Source organism: Xiphophorus hellerii, chromosome 1 (genome assembly GCF_003331165.1).
Source record: "Xiphophorus hellerii strain 12219 chromosome 1, Xiphophorus_hellerii-4.1, whole genome shotgun sequence".
NCBI lineage: Eukaryota > Metazoa > Chordata > Actinopteri > Cyprinodontiformes > Poeciliidae > Xiphophorus > Xiphophorus hellerii.
In genome coordinates, this window is record NC_045672.1 from 23,869,380 (window position 1) to 23,886,637 (window position 17,258).

The 17,258-nt window shown below is 34.8% G+C and overlaps 1 protein-coding gene and 1 long non-coding RNA gene across 3 annotated transcripts in view; one reads left to right on the forward strand and one right to left on the reverse strand.

Moving 5' to 3' along the window:
- LOC116729561 (metabotropic glutamate receptor 4-like) overlaps nucleotides 1-17,258 on the forward strand; it is a 189,970-nt gene that overhangs the window by 95,364 nt on the left and 77,348 nt on the right. The window lies entirely within an intron of this gene.
- Nucleotides 2,182-15,272, reverse strand: LOC116729758 (uncharacterized). Its single transcript, XR_004341203.1, has 3 exons — nucleotides 14,844-15,272; nucleotides 11,450-11,451; nucleotides 2,182-2,197 (listed from the first exon to the last, which is right to left on the reverse strand). It is a non-coding gene; the product is annotated as an uncharacterized LOC116729758 (long non-coding RNA).

Here is a 17,258-nt window from a genome sequence, read left to right on the forward strand (position 1 = left end):
ATCAATTTTAAAAGGATTCCTTTAAATTAAATAGGGAATTTAATTTAACCCTATTAAATTCTAATACTCTTAATATGCAACTTTTTGGTCACAGACCTTTATCAGGCAAACACGTAATGGAAATTTCTGCTCTGGTATTGTGCACAGTGTAACATTACCATATTTTCAATCCCCATGTCAGTAAATATTTTTTGATTTACACTGTTATCAGTTGTTTATCCGTAGTTTTTTGCTATACATTACATGATTTGTTGCCCTTGCTTGCATATGTTGGGTTAACTCAAAGCAAACCTAAATGATAATTGAGCATAAAATCACAATTCACGAAAATTATTGGGATCATGTTGCAGTACACGTCAATGAGACTCATCATATTTTGTCATGGCGATTTTGTGCTAATCACCATGTAACTTGATAAGTTACTCAATAGACATCCTTTTTTTTTCAGATTTATACCCTTCAAATTTTTTACCACAAAGAGACTAAAATAGGATTTTTAAGTGTCTTTCTGGGGTTACAATTCACAAAGGCTCAGCAAAATTGGGCAATAAAATATTTACAAAACCTTTGTCTGGTTCAATGAGTCAGAATTTGGTGTAAACAATCACAGCCATCACCTTTCAATGGGTACCCAGTACTAGCCCAGTATACCTAATAAAGTGGCCAGTGAGCGTGCCTGAGTATGTACGGGATTCTTCAATGTTTCATTTTTTGGTGGAGTAAAACCTTTGTTTGATGTAATTCAACCGTAATCTAAACAAAAGGACCAAAGGGACACAGTAACAGCTGCTTTGCTACATTGCAGCTTTTTATCTAGCTTGAGAAATAATGATACTCCTCAGTGGATGCAAATAGGAGGTCATTTATCATGATGCCTCTCATCATCCTCATCTTTATTATGGTTTCCATTTTAAAAGATACACAGACTTGGCTTTGGACATCTGTTGCACACTGCCTCATTGGCAGCAGCTGATACTTGCCTCACATGAGCACAATAATCTGAGATGCATAGTGAGTGTTGTTTGCAATGCACTGGCAGCATAAGAATCTCCAATAAAAACAGTGTCAATCATCCTCTGTTGTTTGTTTATATTTGGTATGTCTCTTTCACTTTGGATCTCAGTGGGTTTTGTGATAAAAATATTTTTAATACTAATGAAATTCAGAATCTTTCTAAAATGTTAGGCGAGAAATGTGGGAAAGCGTGTCTGTATTCCATTTTTCCTTGAGATGTGTCATGCTACTCTTTATACAACTGGGGGTAAATAGAACATCATCTATTAACCAATGTCAATTGGCTTCCTTTCTACTGAAGCAAAAGCACCCAGAAAACTTTCAACAATGAAACTGATTAGCCAGAGTGGTACACCTGCAGGAGCTAAAGAGACAGACATGTATTGATGTTAGACTAGTTCATACCAATTTTCTGAAATTAGATGCTGCTGATGAACATCAGTACACTGTGATAAAATAGCTTACTGCTGTCTCCCATAACAGTAGGTCTAAAGGAACAGAATTCTGTGAACTATTGTGCGAAAGAAATTCATTTGATCCTGTGGCACCTGCACTTACTCACCAAATCCAGCATTCAGCAAATGTCAGCACATGAAAAATCTATCTGCAAAGTTTGAAGAATATTTACCGCCGAATACGCACTAATGACTCGTTCCCACGAAGATAATCAGCTCATTTCCATAAATTAATGCTCAGCATTATTGATGAGTGTTTAGCAAAGTTAGGCTAATGTAAACACTGTTGAGTTATGATTTGGAATAAACACAGAGTCGTACATTCCTCCAGATTTATATTCTCTACCCTTCAGCAGAAATCTCAGCAGAGCTGTTGTTTGTTTTTCTCCACTCCCCAGTGTGCCAGCTGGGAGAAAGGAAAACTCTCTAAAAATCACTTAATCAAACAACAAGTTTACAGAAGATAGTTCTTACGGTCTTACACATCAACTAAATGCAATAATGAAATAAAAATTTGTCACAGTTAAATGTACTTGTATGCCTGTCATGTTCATATTTTTGGGCAAATTCACCACAGACCCTTACCGCTGAAATATTAATCACAAACTACACAACAAATGACAGATTGAATCAAACATCGTCAAATAAACAGTGATGAAGTGTTTGACTTCTGATACATAACACGTTACCAAGTCAAACTTGCTGAAAATTCATTGTCAACTTCCAAACTGCAATAGAAAATGTGTACTTGTAAAATGCATCAAAGGACTAATAAAGTCCAGATAATGCCAGCTCATTGCCCATATTTAGTGCATGTAAAAGTGGATATACCCTAGCTAATATTACACAGCTGAAATAGTCTAACACACCATAAGATCCACTAAATAAACATCAAGGAAATGTGTCATTTAAAAAAAAAAGAAGAGCCATTTGTACAAACACCGGTTCCTCCTCATATTAATCTTATTTGGCCAAATATTCTTTTATATTAGTAAAAACAACAAAGGTGAATCTTTTGGAAAATCAGATATATTCATAGAAATTAAACTTTTGTGGGTCATTGATAAATATTCCTGTGACATGAAAATGCCTTCCTTTGTTCTAACCTAGCCAGTGAAATCATTAAGGTAATTAATAAAAAAGTAAACTACACTGAAATAAAAAACAGTAACAGGTAAAATAAATTAAACATATATAACAAATTTCACACAGAAGGCTTAAACTGTTTGCTCCACTGGAACCTAAAGCAAAGGCAGCTTGTTTCACAGATTGGCTGCCACAACTGTTAAAGATCTGTCACCCCTATTTTTGAGCCTGGATCCAGGAATGTCTAAGATAAATAGATTTCTGAACTTTCAAGTTATAACTACAGCATAAAGGTGCAAAGGTCCAAATAACATATACCAATGCTATACTATTAGGAATCCTAAACAACCAATAAAAACTTGAACAAAGCCAAGAAGTAGACAGGAAGCCAGTACAGAGAGCACTGCACTGGTGTGATGTGTTCACAGCTCTTAGGTCTTCTCAGAAGACATGCAGAAGCATTATGGAGAGCCAGAGCTAGAACAAAACTAATGATTTATCGAGACCGACTCTCACATACTTAAGGCTCTCACATACATGGGCATACTGTACGTATTTTGTGAGCTGCAGGGACTTCAAGAGCAGTGAGCAGATGGTTGAAACTTCATAGCTCAGGATGCTGAATTACTACATTTCTCATAACAAATTTCTTCATGTTTTAACGTGACACCTCATCTTTACGCACATATTCATTGGTCTCTAAAAGTCCTTATATTCCCTCATTGATATATCATACAAGTTTCTATATTTTCTAATATTGTGAACTTTAAAACTGACCTTTGTGTGAACGTGACCAGTGGACGTCCACGTGGAGTCCACACTGAGTCCACCTCCATTATGTACAGACCTCAAAGACTTGAAATACGCCTAAATATGTGGAAGCCTTTTGTCAGCACTTTCCACCAGAACTGTGTTCAGTCTCCATGGCAACCATCGGTCCAATGGCTGCTAAAAAGTGAATGTCTCAAAAACTTCCATTCCTGCTTCAGATTTTAACCTGGATTTTCAAGACAGCATCTTGAAAAGCAAATATATCTTGTGACAGATTTATCACCTGAATAGAAGAATACAAGATATTGATGTGCAGCAACAAAAGACGCAGCTTTAATACTTGCTTGTATACTGTAACTATTCTACCTTGGAATAAATAAAAGTAGGAGAAAGCAGAAATAGTAGTTTCATGCAAGTCAGCCCTAAGCCTAGCCTGGTTAATTGCTCTGCTCCCCCGCCTATCTCCAATCACTCCAATCACACCGCTTTCTCTTTCTCTTCTTTAGAGCCACTGTTAGTTGCCCACCTTGGCCCTGGTCATACAGTTTTCCCCTTAAAAGAAATACAAAACATATATCTTCCATACCTCATTAAATGTCTTGCTGTCAAACATACTGTTGTCAGAAAATTAAGCATTCACAAGCCAAATTTAGGGAAACATTGTTGCCTTGTGTTCCATGCCAAAGACAAAAAGGCTCCTGCTGACTTTTATTAGCAACAATTTTAGAAGTAATTAACTGGAATTGTATTGATTCATGTCAGAGTCTTTAGTAAAGATAATTATGCCTTTATCTTATTCAACACAATGTATTTTACAGGAATATTACATACATTTTTAAACAGGACAGAGTTGAACACCAGAAGAGGAGGACTGTACGGATGGAAGGAAGGACTGAAATAAGTAGACTGAAAAAAAAAAAGTGTTAGTTGTGTAGGAACCTCCAAGAAATATACGTCATTATTCTGGTCAGTGTTGAGATCTGTGATGTTATAAATCAAATGAATATACAGAACACCCAAAATAACCAAGCATGTGCTTCTCAAAGATGCCAACATCTGCTTGTTTTATCTATTCTAGATTTCACAGACTCATTCAAATTGGAACAAAACTGTTATAGAACTTAAGGAAAGATGCATACTCTCATAAAATATCCACAGAAAGCAAAAAAGACTTACTCAGACTTTTTTGGAAAACTGCATTACATTGTTTCTTGAATGTGCTGCTTCCCCCTTACATGGATGATCTGTAACTCAGATAGTCACACAGAAAAAGAAATAAATGCCTGCTCTTTGCTTTCTCTGCCCCAAAGATATTCCTATCTAAAATATGCACCAGCTGGCTTAAAGATAGCCAGTATAATCAAAAAATGCTGAAAAAATAAATCAGATAAAATTTAAGTCATGGTCACAGGGATATTACCAATTTTTACACAGCGGTGACTGTTACTCAGCCAATACTTTGACTCAGTATGCTGCAGGAGTCAGAATTTAAATCTCTGTTGGAGATGAGATTGGAACCTTTCAGACAGCGCTGCTACTGCCATCATTTAGAAGTTTTCAGACTCAGATGATTCCTTCCGGGAAGTCCCATTAGCTCAGATACGCTTGGGATCTGTGGCTTAGGGGATGGATATCTTGGAGCACAGGCTTACTTTGATCTAACAGTAGGTTTCTTGAGCCTCGGATGCTGCTGTGTGAAGTGCCAGTCCCTCACAAAGTGACTGTCAGGCCACAGCCGCAGTGGCGTGACCTTGTGCACCCTGCAGCTTAACTTTACATGAAGCAAGATAAGAAAGATATCCACAACTGCTGCCAAGAACAACTACATTTTTCTGCTACTGATTTATCACATCACCAATATTACAATCAGTACAAGTGCCAATTTTAATTAGATATCAGTCACCTCCTTGAATTCTTTCTTAAACTCAAATATGTATCTGCTACGTTCTGACATTCTTATTTTGCTTAAGTGGTTGTTTCGAGTTGCTGTTCTATTTAATTAAACTTTTTCCTGGTCCTTATTTTACCAAAAAGAGGTGGCAGTTGTATTGATGTGGGGTGTAGCTGGTTAGATGATTAGATGTAATATTGATGTTGCATGATGAACTATATGAATTTAATGAAACCAGTCTTAAAACTAATTATATTGGTTCAAAATCAAATTTTTATCAAACCTTATCTTTCTCTCAGGACTACACAGTCAGGTTTTTACAATCCACACTTACAGTATGAACACCTAACCTTCATCGGAGGGAAATAAAAAACAGAATAATGTAAAAGGTTTATGATGTAAACAAATGCATTAATTGCAACAGAATTAACAGATCTACCTCTGACCCATTAGAGCATGAGTTTTAATGAATTCTCTGGTTCTTTCTCTTTTCTTTACAATCCAAACATGAGCTTAAATCTGGATAGCTGTGGAGGGCACATGGTTATCAACATAGACAGGGAACAGGCATTTTCTTTTTTTTTACCATATTATTTAGATCTCTAGGTGAAGGCTAAAAACAACATTGTTTCTAAAGTCAACCTTTCAAACACAAACTACTTCTGTTGACTAAAAACACAGATGTTTAATACATTGGTCATAATTTAAAGTTTTGACTAATTATGGATTACATTGCAAAAAATAGCAGATCAAATTATTCATTTAGGAGAAACTTGGACATGCAATGACAATTTTTTCAAGCTTGATTCTTTGGGATCATAAAGGTGTTCTAATTTAAAACCTTTCAGGAGGCCATCTGCATACATGTAACATTTTATTAAGATTGAGAAATAAACACAAAAACACTTTTAGGGGCTGAAAATGTATCTATTTTGTGTTCTATGAACTACAAGATATGTACATTTATTGGCATCTAAAGTAAAAATCTATTCTCATTATCTGCTCTATCACTATCGAAGCCGCAGTGAAGTCGGATTCCCCATCAGAGATGTACTACACACATTATCATAAGCAGCGAATTGTGGACACTTTGTTATTACTTTGTTGATGATTCATCTCCTGACTTCACCGATTGACCTGTTAGAATGTCTTTGTACAACCTGACTCAGACACATTCATAAGCATATAAGTGTCTCTGTGTAAAGCCCAGATTCAACTTGAGCAATTTTGTGAGATTGTGTATGTGATTATGGCACAAAGGATTACACAGGCCCTTTATAATGCTCTCCATTTACCTTTCAAGAGCTGATTGCTTCATACCTCGGTCTTCTGAATCTTCTCTTCCACCCATTTTCTGTCACCTCTCCTCTCTTTTCATTTTGTGAATAATGGAATAAAATAATGTGGGATTTTCTTTTTGACAGTTGTCTCCTTAGGAAAACTTAGAGGATTCCTGAAGCAGCTTTATAGAGATAGCTGAATACCAAAAGGAATGGAAATATAAGAAAAAAACAATATAAACATGCTAAACATAATGATCAGCAATGATTTATTCAACACTAGTAAGTCATCAAAACAAATATTTATATTTTTCTCATATACCTATCCTTTATATCCAGCTTCTCTGCTAATCAAGGTCAAACAAGTAGGTATGTGTCAATAAAGAAATAATATTGTTTTCTTGTACTGTTTCAACAGAAAATAATCTAGAGATGAGAGAAAGGACTGAAAATAAAATAAACATCACAAAATATACTAGTCATAAAATATACTAGTCCCACATTTTTTCCGAAATTAATTCAAAGCTGAAAAATGAAACAAAAACTCACTGAAAGCAACATCATATTTGCTGTGTATTGTACCAAACATAGCCTTCAATATGTGGGTTTTAGTCTTTGAGCAGGAAATAACCATTTCTATGCTATGGAGGATGATGAGCCTTCAATTAGTCATTGCTAATGTCTAGCTTATTAGGAGGCATGCATTCTAAATTGGCACGGTAAAATAAATAAGATCTCAGTTTTTACAGCTTTATTTTATATTGCTAGACTAAACATAGTCTAGCAATATAGACTAGATTATATTGCTAGTCTAGCAATATAGTCTAGACTAGCAATATACTGTAGTCTCGACTATAGACTATATTGCTAGTAGATCCAAGCTAGCTTGCTAGCTATATTGCTTGGTACCACAATACCACAACTTGAAATTGACCTTTGCTGATGTGACTCTTTGGCAATATTAATTTCCTTCCTTTAACATGAACTGATGTTCCAGCTGGTACCATGGATCATATGGAGTGTTACTGAAAATAAGCAAATATTTACAATCAAGAAACTACACAGAATGCTTTTACAGCTATTGCTGCTAACTACTGATAACAGGTATCATTTTTAAAAAGGCATAAAACACTCAATAAATGTCACATCTGGTCATGAATAATTAAAACAGTTCATACTACAAAGAGACTGAGTAAAACCTTTGTAACATAAAATTATTGCATACATTAGAAGATTTTTAGAGGAATTTTTTAAGTAGACTATCTGGACAATTTGCGTATTATAAAAGTGATGACCATAAAAGCTCTCTGTTATATTTTAACAGGTGTTGTGTGCCACATCTCTTTCACTTCAGCAGTCTCTAATTCACATATAACAGCATTGCATTTAACAAGAATGTGAATATAATGAAAATGAAATGAAAGTCATGCAATTATCAGTGTCTATCTGTAAATATTTAAATATAAATACAACTGAATAACTTTGTAAATCTTTAACAATATAACTCACAGTGGTTATTTGCATTATTTTATCCAACACAGTGACTAAACATGAAACTATATGTTTAAGAGCATTTTGGATTGGAACATATCAGTGAAACATTTCAGCAAAATCCCATGGGGTTAGTATCTCCAGCATTCATGCTTATGTGTAAAAGTGAAATACCGCTATACTATCACACTAGCTTTAAGAAGTCCTGGCATGTGTCCTTGAGCCTGCATGACTTATTTGTCAATGAGTGTAATAAATTGAGCAAAAACCAGAGATGTACAAAAAGTGAGCACAATAATCAAATTAAACTGTGGCTGTCCCTTTTTTCCTACTTCAGTAATGTGCTAAAACATCATACTAAAATGGTACAGTTAAATATGCTGAGCAGGAGAGGCATTTCTTAATGATTTGTAAAAAAACAAAAAAAAAAACAGGAAAGTTCTTAGGAATGATAATGAAGTGAAAAGCCCTCATGCAGTCTTTTTTCCCCTCTGAGAATATAATGAGAGAGGTGCCCTACTTTAACAAAGATTCCTTCTTTTGCAGTTTGCACACAAAAATGTAGACAAGACAAATATAGCATAATTAAATCAAACAGAGAGGAGAAAAATAGGAACTCACTTTGACGAGAAGCTGAAAACGATGAACTGGGTAGTGAAAGGCAAAGCCCTGGAGACATTCAAGACACAGTCAGGATGATTTCTGGGTGAGGGTTGATTGCTATTCTTATGTTCTGAGCTGGATGAGATGCTCTGAGGGAAGTTAAATGTGGATTTGATGTGCATAATTTTTAATTAATGCTCATTTGATGAAGAATCCCCAAGTTTCAGACCTCTGTTTTGTCTTTGAAATGTTCTGTTTTCAAATTAGACAAGTTCGAACGTAGCAGTGTCACCTATTTCTGCTTGAATCTCTAATAAGGTTTTACATTCGTTAGTTTGAAAAATGGTAACAGTGTTATGCAAATGCTCCCAGTTAAATGACCTTGTTGTATATGCACAGCTGCTTCTGCCGTTTTAGTCACTATTATGCAAAAGCACAGCTGCATTTTCTTTAGGGTACCGGATAGACCACAGTGAAATATGCTCTTGGCTTTCTTGTGTTAGTACCAGTATTGATACTTGATGTTAGGACCACTTGTGCTATCAACAAATAAATTAAATTACATTTAATCTTACCCAAGATGATTGTGTCATTAAATTGATGTCATACAATATTACAATTTTCTGAAATTTAACAGAAAAAAAGAGTATTTGACATATTTTTTCTGGAAATAGTAAATCTATATATAGCATTTACTTTTTGAATGGTATTTCTGAAATAAAGTAACATTCCAATGATATTCAAACATATATAAATGTGCCCATTAAAAAGATAAAAGACAGTTACTGTAAAAACTGAGAAAATATATCCTCAAAGTAATTGGCACCCATCGGCAATTTTTTTGTTTTCGTCCAGGATGTTCCGGAACCGAACCTTTAGGTTCCCATTGTTTAATAGCTTCCATGTCATTCTACACTGATCATACTTTCTCACTTGACCAGCTATAAAACTAATTCGACAGACTAAAAAGCAGATTACTCCAAACACCTGTGAGTTCCTCAGTCTTGATTGTGTCTCTTTGTAGCAGGTGCCATCATATCAGTGGTTATTAATAGAACAACTGCCAACTGCACTACAGCAGGCAGTCTGTGTTGGAGGCAGTCAAACGCTCTGATTGCTGCAAACTAATGACTTTCATTTGGATGTGACAGCTTGGTGTTTACAGGCTCCCCTCATATTGATAGATTGCATAATATAGAGTCATTTGTTTACCCTCTTGTATGTACCTTTCCATCTCTGTAGAGGTGTAGCAGAACAGGACAGAAACTAGTTGTGATTAATAGCGCAATAATTATATCTGAGCTGAGTCGGGGGAAAATAAAATATGCTTGAGTTTTGTTCTCCCTCAGAACTCATCTAAAGTTCCTAAAAGGTTTCATCTTAATCTAATTGCTCCTGTTTTAATGCTGCTCAAGGCTGCTGCTCAGGAAAATAATCTCAACATCATGTTTTGCAGATCAAACAGCCACACAGGTGATATCTCGTCAAATAATCAGTTTCAATAGTTCAGCGGGAGTTGCCGTGTGAGGGTAGGCTATAGGCATCTCCAGCAGAGAGATGAGGAGTCTCAGCTAAGACATGATCAAAGGATCTACAGTGTGTCGGTGTGTTGATCTGAACCAAACACCTCATCACATTTACCAGTGAAAGATGAGGAATGAAAATTTCTTGAATTAGCCTACATTAAATATATATTTATCCTTGGGATATTCTGGAAATATAACAAACAGTTACATTTTGTTTTATACCTTTGATTCAGGGAATTTAAAAAAAGGATTGTATTCTTAACATTTGCAACATTAATTGTAATGAACAATAATGTGTGAAGTAACGGTAAATGACTAATGTGAACTATTTGGCATTCCACAATAAAATTATCTATGCACAAAAATAGGAGTGACTGGGAAAAAAAAGAAAAGACATGGCATGTTTCTCTCCAACTGCTTTTGTCTGCAAATACATGCAAATCTAAAAGTGTAAAAATTGCAAAGACATCTTCTCATGATGATTAAATTCATACTTGCTTTCCTTATAAAAAAAATAAAGGATTAAAAAAGATAAGATAATTGCACAGTACTGTGCAGGTGAGATGTAAGCACATATGTAGATATCTATTGCAGATTGCGGAGCCCATTTTATGTATTTCAGCTCTAAAACAGAGCATTGGTTTTGCAAAGGAAGATTATATATGTATGAATAACCAAGGGTTGTGATCCAGACATTAAATGTATTGGAGAAAAAGGTAGCAGTTTAATTTTTATAAATAAATATTCAATTTACTTTTATAAACAGTCTTCAGTCTAGAAAATGTTTATGTAAATATATCCAAAGCAAGAACAAATACATGTAACTTAGTATTATTTATACTTTTGATGCAGATTTATTTAATTTAATAGAGAATCTGTGACAATTACTGGTCAGGGAAGCCTTTTAGTCAATGTGCCCTATTTTTTAAAAATAATGGTGAAAGATATCAGTTTCTAAATGTCAAAACCTGGCGACAAATCCCAAATCTCCCAGCTGTAACTGAAGTTCAAGGAGCTACAAACTATTTACTCCACTGCTGAATGTACACTTTTTCTGATTTTTCACTCAAATGAAAATTAGTTATGATTTTACTTCCACTGTAAAAATATGCTCTGTCTTTGTCTACATACAAAAAGTGTGACACTCCTGGTAAAAATGTGTATAAAAGCCTTAAGTTAAGTTGTTGTTTTGATGGTCAATAAATGTGGTATCAGCTTTTTAAACTCCTGAGACCTTGATGACTATGGAGGACACCACATGTTTTTTCACAGTTCACGCAGTTTAAACGCTGCTTTCCATTGGGAACCAGGTTCTCACATTATGGTGTTCACATCTGATGAACATCAGTAAACAACTTTAACTAACACAATGAGCTTCATTTACATAAGGAATTAGTGAAGACATTTAGTCAAGGGCACAATAAAAAATAAAAACGTTGATTGTTTTCCCCCGCAAATGTAACCACCGTGCCGTTTTACAGTTTAATCTCTATCCATCTGATGAAGGACAGATGGATGTCTACATTAAGACTGACAGATTTGGAACACAAGCATATAGACTGATGCAATCAAATGCAATAAAACGTATGATTTTTTGCTTTTCTATGCTCTTTTTCTATATGAGTAGATGGAAGAATAAAGCCAAAATGGACATGTCAAAATTTTAAGAAATAATTTCCCTGCATTACTTTTTTGGCTACTTTTTCTAAAAAGCATAAAGGCATTTCGTAATTGATTTATACAATTCAGCTTTTCCTGTATGCATTGTAATGTATTGATGCAGTTGAGAAGCATTTGTTCCTAACTGTATGTGCAAACAGGCCCTCACGGCCAAATTTGTGTGGATAATTAAAGGACCGTGGTTGTTTTGCAGCTTTAAAAAAAAAAATATCAGAAAATAGCAGTTACTTTCTTCAAAGATTTTACACACTTTCAGATCTTGTAATTGCCAAAAGATCTTGGCGGTTTATGTTGCTTGGACCAAATTAATGTGGGGAGAGGAGGTACGTCTTTGAAGGTGTACCTGGGATGTGTAAAATTGGCAAAGTGCTAAAGTGTAAAAGACGTTGATGGATGTCCGGGAAGAGGTTTTCAAGGTAATATTTGGGAAGAGAAAATCTCATTTTGCCCAAGCTAGCTTAAGGGAGCACTAAACTCAATCAAACATAAATGTAATCAGACATGTCATCACTCTTTGTAGCTGTAGAGGGATCTCTTTGACCACAGATATATTGTGCACCACTGCGCTCCCCTCTTCCTCTCTCCTCCCAACCACACTATTTTTTCCCCCATGCTCCCCCTTCAGCTCTTCATAAACAAAGCCTGGACCGTCACTTCACTAAGGTCACTGTGAGATTATTCAGAAAGTGAATGAGGAAAACCACTTTATTGCCTCTTTCTGATAGAACAGTTCTCATTTATCTTACTAACTAAAGCTTGAATTAAGTTGGAAAAATGAACAGTCCAGATAGAAAGATAGGATAAAATGTGAGATATATTATTAACCTGCATGGTTGAAACAAGTTGTTAAAAAACAACAATGTCATCACCTTTTAAGCTAAAAGGTGATGACAGTTCGAGTCTTCTTGTCAAGCAGTTCCCCATTCACACATTTAGAAGTCGCTGAGGAACAATGTTCTTCAAGCCTCTCTGCTTGATTTTCAGCACCACTTATGTTTTTCTTACAAAATCAAAAATCTTGCTACAGACCTTTATAATGTGGACCAATGCCACATAAGAGTTTGCAACGAATGCAGACTAATTTGTCTAAAAATAGGAGAGACAGAAGTTTAGCTAAGAACCAATATGTGCACAGAGGCTTTGGGGGGCAGATGCTCAAGTGAATAAAAGGGGAACCTTTTTAGAAATTTTCCAGGCACAGCTTGAACATCATGTACATATGCCGAATCAATCCAATCAATAGCCAAATGCTGCCTAATGTAGAGGTTAAATTATCTTCAACACTCTAGAGGTTTGTTTCTCTAACAATCAAACTAGCAACAACTGAACCAAGTATAGCAAACAACTGAACAGAATATATCCATAATAAGAGCAACATTTTAAATATTCCCTGGTGGCAGCCAGGAGAGATACCTGGATATTAATTGAAAGAGGGCTTGGTTGGAGAAACCTGACCAACTTCTTTATGAGACTGTCTTGGGAAAACAGGGTGTCCTCAGTCAGGGGCTTCTTCAGATTCGCTGTGTTACAGACTGCTGCAAGAGATCTTTCCTGCCAATAGCCATCGCTATCTATAATAACTCCTAGAAGAATTTTAATTAACATGCACTGTAAAAAAACTCCATAAATCTTCTGTAAAAAATGGTGAAATACCAACAGTTACTGACCGTAATATCCAAAGCATTATATTACCGTAGACAATACATGGAATTACAATAACTCAATAAACATATATTTCAAATAATTTTGACAGTCATGAAATGTAGAAAACACAGAAATACATTGTAAAAATATAAGTAATTGTAAAATTCATAGAAAAATATTGTAATATTGCCAGCAGTTAATTACCCTAAAATTAACGGTACTAATTTGTGAAACCTTTATCTGATTTGTAAAACTTCAATAAAGAGCAGTTCTAGTGTGATCCAGATGCGTAAAAATTGTGAAGTCGCTCTTCATTGAAGTTTCACAAATCCCACACTTGGTTTTAAACACTGTGCTATTAGTAGAGAATAATCTAGAGAGTTTTTCATTTTGTCATTGTGTTAAACAGCAGGGTTTATTTGTCATGTAAACACAGAGTTCTCTAGTTTGTATTTCTGCTTGACCCAGCAGCATCAGCAGCAAGTTTCTTTTAACTCTGATCCGGCAGTTGAGCGGTGGCTCTGGGCGTCCTGAACTCACCACAGTATTAACAGTCCCAGTGCACTAGCTAAAGCTGCTAGCTCATGGTGCTGAGATCCCTGTAGGCCCGGTCCTTATCAGGATGCTGCTACTGTCTTTGAAATCAAGTTTCTGCTATTTTTGCACGTTCGGGAGAAGAAGTAAAAGGACAACACATTTCTGCAACACAGGTGAGCTCCTTTCACAGTTTTAACTGAAGTTAGCTAACTTTAACCTACTGATAAAGAAACGTTTCCCTGTCATTTCTGAGCCACGCTGTTTATGTACATGCACTGCAGCTAGACATTTTTGCTATATGGAACATTTAATGCTAATTTTCCTGACGCAACTTTTTCAAGTTTGGTTCAGTAATTAATTTGAAATACTTTGAGTGTGAAATGTTCATGTTTGCAAGTTAAAATTGTGATGAACACATTAGCTTTTGTTTCAATACTTTGGTAATACTTGGAAGTATAAAGCTTGGCATCAGCGCTAATATTTAATATTTTCCTTTGACACTTGACTGTCACCCCCAAAATACTTAGATTAAAGTCACTGGGTCCATGACAGTTAAAGGGTTTTAAGATAAGGAAATTTAAATATTAAATATTTGACAGTTTTTCTCAGTTTGGGTTGGGTGCATTTCTCAGAACAGAATTTAAATTCTTAAAACTACTTGTTCAATCTTCAAATTATTGTGTCACTTCTGCACATCAAAAAATGAGTTTCTCATTCCTTTGAGAAAGTTGCAAATGCTTTTGTAGATCATGCAACTGATTATGTTCACTTCTCTGCTTTCTCCCCCGTTTTAATTTGCTTTAATCATGTTGATCAAAATGTGTTAAACGTGTCTCTGTTGAATTGTCTCAACTACACTATGAACAGCATAAGTTCATTGTGTAAGTTTTAACATGCACAAGTCTTGAAGTTGTCATAATGTCAATCATATTTAAATTTATTTATATTATATTTTTCTCTAAATTTGTCCTGAATTGGTAAATTGCTCCCAAGTGAGTCCTGAGTTTCTCTAACATGAAAGATTAGCTCAACCAACGATCAACCAGTTTTCTGAAACAGATTGAAGGTGCATCTTATGAACCATCAGTTGATGGTGATATAAAGACTGAATAAGGGCTGATCACCTTTTAAATTATCAACCCTTTGTTTTTGAATTTTTGGGGATTTGATTTTCTGCATTGAGTTTATCTTGTGTCATCTATCCTGAATTACTGGTCAAAAAGTAAAAAAAAATGTAAAGAGAAACATGTTTCTCCCAAAAGGAAGAATGAAGATAGAAAATTCCCTGAAACAACAAGTCTTCATGTGATGTTTTTTTGTTTGAGTTTTTTGTCACACCTGTCAACAACAAACAAAGGTTTAAGAACTTCTGAATTTTCAGTCAGAAATGATCACACCGCCTGGTTGAAGTACCAGTCTCCATGTGCAAGTTAACAAGGGTGAAACAAACATTTAAGCAAATGCCGAGTTTAGATGATGTTCATGTAGTGCATCATTCTAACTTTTGCTTTGTTTCTGTTTTCCAGCTGAGAGGAAACACATGATTGACAAGGTATGGGTCTCAAGCTCAACCTGTGACAGGGAAAACCATATCCATGATGCACACCATCCTGAGCAAAGTCTAAACTCAGTGACTTGTTACTCTCAACCCAGAGCAATAATCCTTTTATCACAGTTTTTTCTTCTACATAGAGTATATCCCTTATATGGACACATGCTGGGGTTTTTTCAGATCTCAGTAATACCGTAAGGAAACTGGACAGGAAACAGAATCGGTTCTTTTTTTAACAGAATTTTTAAATAGAAATTGTTTCTTTAAGTGGATTACTCGTAATCTGTATTTTTGTTTAATTTGGATTTATTTTCTTTATAACTTTCCATATTAAAATGCTGACAAATTACACTTCCTGGTGTGTTGTACTGTAATTTTTATGGTAAAACTCTGATAACAACAGTTACCAGTAATTTACCATAACGTTTTTTATTTATTTTTTTTTATTTTTTTACAATAAAATGTCAATATATCATACAGTCCTGCTGTGTTTTTCACTTACTTAGACTAATCTTTATGGTATATGTGTTGTTTTTATAGTAAGTTGCATAGAAAAGTTTACAGTTCTGAACTGCTAAAGTCACGGTTGCCAAGATATTATGCCTCAGGCAGTATGACCGTATTTACTATGGCAAAACCACATTTTCATTTTTTATTTGACCATATTTTAGGAAATATGGTATTTTACCATATATTGGGAAATGCACTAAAATACTGGCATTTTTGGTTGCCAGAATTTTACCGTATTTTTAGAATATGGTAAAATACAGGCAGTTTTAGTTGCCAAAATTTACCGTATTTTTAGAATATGGTAAAATACTGGCAATTTTGGTTGCCACAGTTGCCAGTATTTTACTGTAAATTAGAGCCGTTTTTTTTTTTTTTTAACAGTACGAGTTAATATTTATTCTCCCTCTGAGATCAATAAAGTATTTTTGAATTTGAATTAAATTTGATTCAATATAGATAAACTAAACTGAAATGAATTGAACTAAAATATCAAAACTTGATGTCCAGTTTCACTTTTAGTTTTTACGGATTCACCTGTGCTTTTCAAATAAACATTACTAAGCATACTAAACATAAAATTGAAATGAAATTATTTAACCTGAAGTTAGCTGATAGTGTGTGAAAATTCTGAGAAAGGTTATAAAAACATTGGAGACTGCTGCCTTGGCTTTCATGACAAACCTTAGAGGAGTCATTTTAATCTCTGTTCTCAGTTTCACAGCGACAGTAGCTGACATGTGACAGACTTTGCCTCTGCTTGTCAGATGCCATGTGTGGAAACATGTCTTGACATACAGTAGACAGAAGGGTTATCAAAACCCATTGGCTGGACAACAGGGAACTGTAGGACATTGGGTCTTAATTAATTATACAAATGTATTTTTAGAAGTAGATCCAAGGAGAGTAGTTTCCGCAGCTCTCTCGAGGAAGGCATTTTATCATTGAAATTCATTGATCATTCAGTTATTCAGTCCTTACAGATAATTTTGTCGAGTATGGAAAAAAATGATTTTGTAGGTAAAATGATAAAAAAAAAAAGGCCAGGAATTTAAAAAAATAAAATAAAACAGCCTGTTTAGATAGCTCTTTATTTTGTTAAATACAGCAATTATTTTTGACATGAAAATGCACATAAAGAAAATGTTACCTCCTTTTTCTCCAAGTAATTTTCATGTAGAGTGATTTTCTTCAAATTTACTATTCCTGAATAATTAGTTT